At 41.8% G+C, this 12,198-nt stretch overlaps 1 protein-coding gene across 1 annotated transcript in view; it reads right to left on the minus strand.

Moving 5' to 3' along the window:
* Nucleotides 1-12,198, minus strand: part of LRRTM4 (leucine rich repeat transmembrane neuronal 4) — a 648,356-nt gene that overhangs the window by 142,454 nt on the left and 493,704 nt on the right. The window lies entirely within an intron of this gene.

Consider the following 12,198-nt stretch of genomic DNA (forward strand, 5'->3'; position numbering starts at 1 on the left):
AAAGGAGTGCACACCTTAAAAAATGTTTTCAAATGATTGGAAAAAAGTATTTACATGAGAAATTCTTGTGGGGCTGTTCCTTTAAGAAAGGAGGTGGAGCCCCCAAAGCCCCACTGTATCTACAGGCTTCATTACTTTGGACTCATCTGCCTACAAGACACTCTGGCTGAGGACAGACTGGCAGTATGAAGCGCGAGGGAGGCGGGGCAAAAAGACCTGGACCAAGTTGTGCCAGGGATTCCTGGTTGCACTGCACCTACTGATGCGGTAGCATACCAGGGAGGAGGCACAAGGGAGCATTTGCACTGTTGGCCCACCCCTGGCGGAGGAGTGGCTGTAAGCAATTGTTTTTCACTCCAGCGACATGCGCCTATGCGCATAGGCGCAACAATGCGGCTTGTTTGCGGGTTTTCGTGTGCACACTTCCAGGAAGCGGGATCAACGCACCCTCCAGGGTTTTGCTACTGCTTTCACCTGGTACTTTTTTAACGCGGTATGGAATCGTCATAGGACGGGTTGAGTACAGCTGGGGAATGCCTGGCAGCTGTGGCTGTGTGAACCGGATCCTTTAATCCGTTTGTGAAACATGCCTATATCGAGCCAAGCTGCCAGTCTGAACTCAGCCTCTGATACAGTGGATGGACAATATTTCCCCACCAGCCCTCATTAAATTGGAGTTTTGGAGATAGGAAGCAGCTTAATTACCAGTCCACCCCACTGAAAGCTTCTGGGTATCCCTGAATCTTCTGATACAGAGACAGAGACGGGTGATGTTTTTACCTTCTTCTTGGGTTTTACCTTCTTCTTGTGTTGGATGCTTTGCCTCATGGATGGGATGCACAAACTCCTCTGCAGCTCTTAAGGTGTCTTTGGATGTTACAGCCGCATGAACTGGGAGCCTGATGAACATGCATATCAGGACTGCACAGTTCTCACAAAGCACCCAATGTGTGTTCACTGTTTCATGTGAAGGTTTTCATGAACAGAAGTTGTACATTAGTGGAAAATCCATGCATTGCTCAATTCACTCTAAATGGCAGCAGTACATATCAGGCATATCACCTGGAATGAGTGTTCTTGTTATGCACAGCTGGAAGGCCCCAAGTTCATATGAATATAGCATCTGGAGGAGACTAAAACCTTAAGCCAATCCCTTCAGTTCAGAGAGGCAGGCTGGGAAAAACTCTGACTTTTTTCTGAACCAGAAGGCCTTTGGAACTGGATGCATAAAGCACTCGACCCTAGCTTACAACTACCGGTACTACTCAGTAAAAGCAAAGGCCCACACATAGAAAAAACAGGCAGATCCAGACAAAACTAGTGCACTTGGAAAACAAGGCTCAATTAACATTAAAAAAGAGTTTAATAATGGTTTTAATTTGCCTTTGTGATCTAAAGAGAGTGCAGAGGGAGCAGCAGTTGGATTTCATCTCAAAGAGGAGCCGAATGATAAATTGGTGAAGCACGTCTGGCCATCTAAATTTCAAAGGAAGACACTCTACGGGAATAGCAACCAATCAACAGATGGCAAACAGATGGCTACAAGATCCAGAGATGTGTACATACCAAACTTAATTGAAATGAAATTCATAATTCATTGCAATAAATTCAGCTTGGGCAGATGAAAGGCAACATCCTTAAGTCAATTAATGAGGAAAATGGCTTTAAATAATTAAGGCTCTATTTATGAATGACTTTTGCAGTATTCATGAGAGGATTTTCATGGGGGTAGCAACAAATGTATTGCTTCTTTCCAAATGAGACAGAAAGAGATTCTCCGGTATGAAGACATGACTGATAAATTCCACGGAACAGCAAAGTTCAGAAAGTTAGTGGAGATTCCCTCAGTCCAGGATACTGGCTGTCTGATGAAAGCAGTGTTAGCAATTACAGGTTGTCATGGAAGCAGGGATGATGTGCATCGGCTTTGATCTCCAGAACACAAGTCATCCTCTCTTCCACACAAAACACACCAAACAGGTTTGCAGTTCTGAGTGAATTTTCATTGGGGGCGGGGGTGTCAGATAGTTCAGTCTTTGGAATGTGTGCATGGGAAAAAAGGTCCCAATCTTTTACTTCAACCTCAAATCTTATTTTCTGAAATTTAAATATCAAAAGTCTTTTAAACACTGCCATTCCCTACAGCATAAGGTGTGTGTGTGTGTGTGTGGGGGGGGGGGACTGTTTTCTGTGCAGATATTTAAAATGAAGTCTAAGGCACCAGGTGAGCGAGGCTAGGCTTAAAACTTTATGAGCCCAGCCAATAGGAAGGGTGATTATTTTTAGCTCCTCCTCCATTGGCCAGTGTTCTGCAGCAGCAGCCCCATACAGCCACCTTTAGAAAAAGAATGCAAGCTTAGCTGACAGCCTTGTAGGGGCCAAGCAGGATTTTTTTTTTTACTTCTTTCAAACTGGCCAGAAGGGGAGCTTCCCCCCCTGTTTCATATTGTAACTGGGGGTGGGTCACATTAAATAGGCTGGTAAGGCCAGCGATCTCCTACATCAGGGGTTGGGACGGCGGTGGGTGCCATGGCTCCCACTGAAACACTTCTTGAGGCCTGCCAAATGTTTTTAGAAGGTGGGAGGGGCCAGCTGAGCTTTTGCCCAGTAGGGTTTCTGATTGGCCATTGGAAATGTGCTCGTCTGTGCAAATATGTAAAACAAAACAAAGCACAAACAGCACAACGATCTTCACTGTGTGACTGAAGGTAAACTCTGGCAGCCATTTCATAGCTGGCTCTGCTTCCTGCAGCAGCCGTTTTATTGTAGCCATTCTGTGCTGCACCCACAATGCTGTGTCAGAATTCTGCCCACAGACCGATAAAAGGTTGGGGATCCCTGTCTTACACATTACCTTTGGGCACTATGTTACTTATTAATGTGCTTTACAGTGCCCACTTCCTTCCCCCAACATCTGTTCTTCAAATTAAGTGCTGGTCCTGGCTTTCTTCCACCTGTTTGGAGCAGGAGGTATTTCAAAAGAACACAGGAAGCAAGATGTTTGTGTCTGTAGGGAACACCCATTTAAAAACCACTACCTCCACCCTAGAACACCCAGCTTGGAACCTAGTATTTTGTGACTGACCCCAGCATCTAGGGCAGTCATTTATAGTTGGTTGTACTCTCTTTTGTGGTTATCGAAATTCCAAAAGTACACAGAGGGTCAATAAGGTTGGGTACTCCAGAGTTAAATTTAAACTAAGGTGGCAGAAATAATATGAACTACTAGCATACAGGTAGGAATAACCAGTGAGAACACTGAAGCATCTGAAGATCATGGGGTTTGTTTGTTTTTACCAAGTTATATGAATTTACCTCAGGCTACTAGCAATGTGGAGTTGCGGTGGCTCAAGTGGTTAAGACACTGAACTGCAGGCTGTGGAAGGTCAATAGTTCAGCAGTTCGAGACCCAGGTGCCGCATGATGGAGTGAGCTCCCATCTCTAGTTCCAGCTCCTGCCAACCTAGCAGTTCGAAAGCAAGAAATTGCAAGTAGATAAATAGGGACCACTTCGGTGGGAAGGTCACAGCGTTCCGTGCGCCTCGGTGTTTAGTCATGCCGGCCACATGACCACGGAAACGTCTTCGGACAGCGCTGGCTCTTCGGCTTGGAAACGGAGATGAGCACCGCAACCCTAGAGTCGGACTCGACTGGCTTCCGAGCAAGGGAACCTTTACCTTTACTAGCAATGTATCTGACTGAGGCCTTTTGATTCAGAGACCGATTGACCCTGAATGTCAGGTATTGGGGAGCTGTTGTCAGTAGGCTTCATCCAACTGGATACTGTTGGAAACATGATGCTGGACAAGGTGAACCATTGGTGTGATCCAGCATGGCTACTGTTCTTACATTCAAATTGACTCTGATTGAGGGGAGGAGAACACAAGAACAAGGCTTGTACATACCGTGTGGCTTGGTATTATGCATGAACAAATCCTTAGAAGATTAGCTCTCAAAGACCTCTATGTGGCTAAGGCCCTTAGAGTGTGGTACATTCAGCATGATGATTAATCCAGCCCTGGGGACTCCGCAGAGATCAAAGCATGCAAGTGGTTTCAGTGTACGGTTGCTGTAGGAATGAAGCTCCCTGATCTGAACATCAACTTCTGTAAGGGTGTTCAGTGCAATTCAAAATATTTTTGTCCATCATTTCAGTCCGATTGAACCTTTCCTTGAGCCATCAGCAGCCGTGAACCCTCAGCGTTAATGCAAATACCTGAGCAGGCAATGTCACATCAATCGTACACAAGTAAAGGTGGCGGGCAATGATACCATTCCAGATGAAACGGCAAAGAGAACAGAGATGGGCAAAAGTAATGTAATTACCTGAGCTGGACCATGGCCAACTCAAGGCTCACTCCTTGCACAGAGAAAAGAACACATTTTTTTTTTAAAGCCAGTGCTCACATTGTACAGCATGAAAGGGGAGAAAAGAATACCGATAACACAATGTTCAATTCTTGTTTCTTTGACATTATACAAAGAGCTTGGCTGGCACAATGCAAGAACAGGCAGATTCCCCCCCCCCCGGTGGATTTTTTATTTAAAAAAAACAGATCAGTAGCATTCTGATCAGTCATGCCGAAACTGTCTAATTTTAATGATTTGCTGCTGGAATATGCCTCATTCAGCGAGCTGGAATTGTCACTGAGATAACTATCACACCTAGTCCAGAGCTGCAGACGTCAGTCAATAAGAAGAGGCTGTAGCTGGCTGAGAAAGCTACAGTCCTCAAGATACAGCTACTCAACTATATCCATTTCAGGTTCTGCCTGCACTCGGAATGCAGGTCATAAGAATGGGCCACAGCACAGGTCCATCTAGTCCAGCATCCCCTTCCCCACTGGGACCAACCAAATGTTTTTGAGAACCCCATAAGCAGGAAAAGCAAGCAATATTCTACCCCTCAATTTATTTATCTATATATTTATATCCCACTTTCCCCCTCGCAATGGGGATCCAAAGTGCATTACAACATCATTCTTCCCTTCTCTGGTTTATCCTCACAGCAATCCTGTGAGGTAAGTTAGAAAGATAGAATGGCTGGCCTAAGGTCACCCCGCAAGCTTCTGTAGCAAAGTGGGGATTTGAACCTGGTCTTGCCAGATCCTGGTTCAACCCTCTAACCACTTCAATATTCAATGGCATACTAGTGAACGTAAGAGATGTTCCACATGTTTGAATGCTGCTTCAACATAGGGGAGAGGGAGACTGTGCCTTTTATTTCCTTGGGAAATAAGTGGGGCTCACCGTGGAGCACATGATTTTCATACTAAAGTTCACTCCCTTGCCTCTTTAGTGAAAGGATCTCATCTGAACGAGTATAAGGGATGAAGCTTCAGAGGGTCATTGTCAGTCACAGTACACAATAGTGTGCTGGATGAACCAGTGATCTGGTTCAGAATTCAATTTATTTCTACAGTCCTTAGACCAGTCATACAATAAGAAGTACACTTTTACAATATTCCAAAATTTTAAGGCAGCTGTACAAGGTAGCTTCATGTGCTCATATGAATGAGATGGCACCATTCAAATCCAGATGGGTGTATCTTTAAGTGGCCAATGTGTGGCTCATCAGTTGGATATGGTCCTGATCAGTGTTCCCTCTAAGCTGAGTTAGTGTGAGCCAGCTCACCATTTTTTAGCTTCCAGCTCACATGTTTTTGCCTTAGCTCAAAAAGGACGGCTCCAGGGCAAACTAATTTATGCAGTAGCCAAATTGCTCGCTCACAACTTTAATGCCAGTAGCTCACAAAGTAGAATTTTTGCTCACAGGACTCCACAGCTTAGAGGGAACATTGGTCCTGATGTAACTTTATATGATCCCTGGTGGCCCTCCAACAAATCTCAGTCAATATATGATTTTTTTTAATTACATGAAAAATATGTATTCAGATTGTAACAAAAGATTTGCACCATGCTTTAATCTCAAATCTCTCTGTTGAGAAACAAATGCCTTATATCAAGTCAGAGCATGGGGATTCTTAAAAAAAACCCTGTTAGGTTGGCTTAAGTCCTGACCAATGCTCCCTCTAAGATGTGGAGTCTTGTGATAAAAAATTCTACTTTTTGAGCTACGGGCATTAAAGGTGTGAGCGACCAATCAGGCTACTGCATAAATTCGTTTTCTCTGGAGCCATCCTTCCTGAGCTAAGACAAAAATCTGTGAGCTGGAGGCTAAAAAACTGTGAGCTAGCTCACATTAACTCAGCTTAGAGGGAACACTAGTCCTGACCCTTATCATAAATTTTGTAGGTGATGTTTAGTTTCATGTTTCACCAATGACACCAAAACTAGAACAAAAAAATTGATGTACACACATCCATGCACTCTGTAATTGATTAAAGGTTGCTATCACTACAGGATGCACTAAAAAGTATTGCTCTTTCTGACTTTGCCACAGATAAAGTGTACTTTCATTGATACATGGTTATATGTGCTATCATGCTCTTTTCAAAATAAAACCAATCCACACATGAGTTACATACATACACAAACCTTTATTGGCACTGAAAACACAAAACATGGGAATACAGCAAAATACTAAGATAAATCAGTCACTTACACTTGGCTATTCAAACCTCATCTTCTGATTGCATAATGTAAAAAAATTTCAACAGCCTCCATTATTTCACAATTAGAATTAAACAGGAGAAAGTGAATAATTGAGTCATCAGAATGCCCACTCTTACTATCTAAGAGTGGAGTAATAAAGCGAGATCGAATATCCCTATAAAAGGGACAATGAAGTATGGTGTGTGTAGTGGACTGGATTCTATATCTTTTAGAGAACAAGGACAAAGTCTGTCCACATATAGTCTGTCCACATAAAAGCACCTCCGATGGCAGAACATTAAAGCATGCAAGCATGTATGCTCTGTGATGATGTGGGGCTGTTAAACATAACAGATATTTCGCAATAGAGCCCATGTCAAAGGTCCCCAACCAACTTGGGAGGCATCTGCTGGCTGCACGTTCCCAAAGTTCTTGCCTTTCAATATCGAGAAATCTTTGTTTGATTATAGCATAAGCTTATTTATCTGAAAGCGGGGCTAAATAATCTGGGGAGACACCATGGCAGGGGAGACACCATGATCACACATGAGTTTCTGAATTCCACAAATCATACTTTCCACAATGACAATCTCTCTCTCTCTCTCTCTCTCATTCTGCTAATGTATGGTCTCTACTCAGCTGCGGACTACAGTTGAACTTCACTGAGAACACATATGTTAAAACTGAAGTGGAGGTGAAAATATGGAGAGGTGTGTTTAGAGAAATACATTTGGGCAAAGAATGTTATCTATTTTTCAGTATGCCTTATGATAATCTATAACCTGAATATGTCACAAATTTTGTCCTCAGTGTAAGTTTCTTTGAATATATTACACATGTTCTAGAACAACCAATCCATCCATCTACCTATTTGTTTCTGGGTTCAATTCAAAGTACTTCTTATTGTTATTTTTAATTTTTTTAATTTTAAAAACTATATAAATATATATAAGTTAAAATATATAAATATATATACATTTTTAAACTTATTTATTTTAGATCCAAAAATATTAACATGGTCCCACCATAATAAATCAAAATATATCACGATTAAACAATGATTTAAAATAACATTGATTCAGCAATTCCTCAAAATATAAATACCACACTCATAAAAAAGCTCATAAAAAGCATAAGAAATCCCCTCTGTAGTCTTTTCATTCCAGAACATTATGCTTCTTATTTTTAGTTCCATTTATTATTGGGAACCCATATATCTGAAGGATCATCTCTTTCTGTATGAACTTGTACGCCAGCTATACTCTCAACAGTCCCTATTGGTTGTCCCATTTGTTAGGAATGTGCATCTTATTTTAACCACATGGAATTACCTGTTGGTAGAAGTTAGGAGAGACCTGTCCATTTTCAGGTTAGCTTGGAAGTTGATCCTTTTTCAAAGGCTTTTTTAAATGGTTGATGAACTGTCTAGTGTTTGCTTTTAATCTCTTACAGTGCAGTCCTAAGCAAAGTTACATCTAATACAGCTGTTATTCTGCTTGATTTGACACTACCTTTTTATGTATCTAATAATGACATGTGGCCTCCTTTTTTAGTTATCTAAATCTGCATATTGGGGCCACATCAACACTAAACAAATTTTCTTGCAAACCTGAGGACCCACCAAATATATATATATATATGGGGGTTAAAATTCCCTTAAACTTAAAAAAAAAAGTACAGGCAGATAATGCACTTACCATGATTCTGCGATTACAGCCACTTGGAGCCACTCTGGGTGCAGCCACAGCAGCAGCGGATGCTAGGAGCCACTCAAGGCTCAGTGGCGGGAGACCCTGGGAGCTGCTCCAGAGCAGGCTATGGCTCCCAGGCACCGCTGCCTCTGTGGCCAGCTTCAGAAGTGGGAAATGGAGCCTGGAGCTATACGGAACATAGTGATGGGGGGGGGGGAGAGATGGGATTCCCCCATGTGTCTCATGGACCCCCCACATATACCATATAATCCCTTAGTGCCTTAAAATGTAGATATTCATACAAACCTGATTTGTAAAAATGACCTTCTAGTAATTTACTGTGTTAAAAAAGGATATGAAAACGGATTTGAATTCTCTCTGCGTATGTCACACACTATGTTTTAGTCAACTACGTGATCAGTAATTGTCTGTCAGAATATATGGCTTCGTTTTCCCATTCTACCCAATTTTGCGAAAATAGGGCAGCAATTATAATGGGAATCCATAGGCAAGTGAACTATAAATGACAGATGATTAAGACATTAATTTAAATGAAATAATTACAGAAAAACAAATAACTATCCCAGGAGTAACCCAAGACAAGCATCTAAACCAAGGAGTATTTTCAGTGTTTCCCTCCATCTTCTAAATGCAACCTGTGACAGGTACTCCCAAATGTATAATACCTAATTCTACTGCCTCCACACAGTCTCCTGGGACACCTGCCCCTAAATCTGGCCCTACATTTGCCTTTAACTCCACACTTGAAGGAGGGAGGTAGAAGTTCTGAAACACAGAACTCACCATGAATTGTTATATTGTCTCCCTACTTTTAAATGGGTGCATCCAGAAGTGTTAGCAAATGTGCATTTTGGCACAGTCACCATGTACAACTTAAGCCAAGCAGTCTTGGCTACCATTTGCAGAACCCCTTCTCTTCTGCATGCATGTATTAAAATCCTGGCAGATTACAACAGAAATGGTTTTGAATAATGTACATCTATGTCAGCCACCTTTTACATGAAGGTATAATAATAATTATAAAGGGGACTTTTTTTAGATAAGGAGGGGAAACTAGCATCTTCCAGATTCTACAAAGAAATAATTACAATTTGTATCAAATAAGAACAAATATTTCAATTTCTGGGCAATATGACTAGAAGTGGGTTGTTTCAGTCACAACATGTCACTGAAAATGTATTCACTTGATAGTTTTCAGGCATACAATTAAACATGACATCTAATCATTAAGAAGGCAGGTTGTACCAATTTACCTCTGAACATGTGATGCTATCAACAGGCATATCCACTGTATTTCTTGACAGAGCACACACACCTGGCATATGAGGGATTTTTTTTTTGCAACAATGTAATACAAATGATAAACTGGATAAAATTGAATATGAACTACAGGATATTAAAAATACATTCCAAAAGTGCTGAATCCCAGGGCCAAAATAGACTCTTGGGTTGTAGTAGTAATAAATGTCCATTGCATCTGGCTAAAAGTTGCTCTAAATAAAACACAGAGAAGAAATTGGAAGAATAAAGACAACCATCAAGATAAGATGCCACACAATTAAAACACATTACCAAACTACAGATTTTAAGTTTCAGATATCACTTTTGCATGTATTTTCTTAGCAGCCAGAACGTATAAAGTTACCATGTACATAACACATGTATCTACAGCTGCAAGAAAGAATATTCTTTTCTCCTCAGCTGTGCATGCGGTCAGATTGGCTAAAACAGCCACCCAAAATTTATAACTCGGTTCCCAATATAGAGGACAACACAGCATGTAGTGAGGAAGATCCTCAACCTCTGCCATACCACAGACATAAATACGCTGAGCAACCTGCTTGCATGAGTGGCATCCAGTTAACATGGCAGACTACCATGTGAGACATAATAGAGGTTTATAAAACTGCAGGGGTAGGCAAAATGGGCTGTGAGAACTTTCTCCCCATCTCCCAGAAACTTGTGGGCACTCAGTGAAGTTGATGGGCAATAAACTCAGGATAGACAAAACACAGCACTTCCTCACTTGAGGGGTTAATTAAACTGCAGAATTCTGCCAATAGCCACAATGAGAGCCATTGTCTCTAAAGGGGATTAGAAGAAAAAGAAGAGATTGGATTTCTACCCCGCCCTTCACTTGGAGTCTCAGAGCGGCTTACAAACTCCTTTCCCTGAGAGAACTCTGACACAAACTGCTCTTTCAGGAACAGCTGTGCCAGAGCTTGTGACTGACCCAAGGTCACATCAGCAGGTGCAAGTGGAGGAGTGGGGAATCAAACCCAGTTCTCCCAGATTAGAGTCCGCACACTTAACCACTACACCAAACTGGCTCTAGACAGATTGATGGAGAAGTCCTCATCAATGGCTGCTAGCCATAGTAACTGAAAGAAACCTCTACATCCTGAGGCAATAAACCTCTTATTACTACTGCTAGGAGGTAACATCAGGCCCTCTAGGGCAACTGGTTAGACTCTGTATGATACAGGATGCTGGACAGATAAACCACTGGTCGGATCCATCAGGGATTTTATGTTCAGGGAACTACTCTGTCAATTACATGCCCCTTTTCAACATTTCAGTGAGCATTTGACATGCACTATCACACCAAATTCCTTTTTTATTTTTTATTTTTTAGCACCTTTAGAGACACACACTGTGCAGGCACAATATGAGTGCATAACTGCTTACTATACTTGACTTAAATTATGGGCAGAAGATAATTTTAGGGACAGGAGAACTCACATCAAAATGAAGCAGAATATTATGAGCTGGGCACCTTTGTACATCAAGACCATTATTTTCAAACTTCAGCACCATCACTAGGCACTGCTGGTGTGTGTCATGCCCATACCATGGTACATGAGGAGTTAAAAAAAATTGGCCGTTGAGCCAGACAGGATCTCAATCTTGCTAGCAACCTCCAACCTTGAACCACAGGTGAATGCCATAAATATTAAATATTGGATTTATGGTTTCCAGGAGTCTGGATAGAAATACTGCCAATGAAGGGGTACCTTTGGGATTTACACCATACTTTGATTTAATTATTCGGCAAGAAGCATCATGTCATGTCAAGGCATTTGTCCTTTGCTGTCAAAGCAGCAAGTACCAATTTTGTGTGTTGAAAAAAGGGCCCTGTAATGGACTGAGAAAGAATAAGAATGGAAAAACTGCCGCTATGATTATTGTAATTTTCAGTGTCATGATGAAGCGATTATCCTTTTAAGCATGCAGACTATACAGAATGCTCTTCTATAGTCATATACTTTTGGTCTTTCATATGTACTTAAAGCACCATGGGACCAGTTTTGCCCCTGCAGCGGTTTCAGGAAAGAGAAGGAGTCATTGTGAATGTCACCCTGTTGGTCATAAAACACAGTTTGCTATGCTTGTATACTCCCCCCCCCCCCCCCAAAAAAAAACCCCAAGATGCAGTTTTTAAGAATGAAACATTTGCTATTTGTCCAGCATACAAGTGCTTACTGACATCTAAAGGAATCAATATGGTGAAGAGGAATTTCTGAAAATTCTGGTGGAGGTTCTAGAAATTTAATTGCTTCCACAGTCACATATAGGGGAGGGGCTGTGACTCAGCAGTAGAGCAACTGCTTGCTACACAGAAGGTCCCAGGTTCAATCCCCGGCATCTCCAGTTAAGGATCAGGTCATAGGTGATGCAAGAAGAATCTGCCAGAGACCCTGCTGATGCAGTCTGGGAGACCATACTGACTCTGATGGGCTAATGGACTGATTCAGTACAAGGCAGCTAATGTAGAAATGTTTCAAGCCTAGAATCCTTTAGTCCAAGAGTATTTCAGCTGAATATTTGCCATTAAATAGGTCTGAGGCAACAACATCCACTCAGGGAAACAACTGAAACCTCTCAGATCTACTAGAATTCTGATGTCAACACTGGCTTCAGACACTGAGCA

This window comes from Gekko japonicus, unplaced genomic scaffold, assembly GCF_001447785.1.
Source record: "Gekko japonicus isolate JY-2015 unplaced genomic scaffold, Gekko_japonicus_V1.1 scaffold499, whole genome shotgun sequence".
Taxonomy (NCBI): Eukaryota; Metazoa; Chordata; class Lepidosauria; order Squamata; family Gekkonidae; genus Gekko; species Gekko japonicus.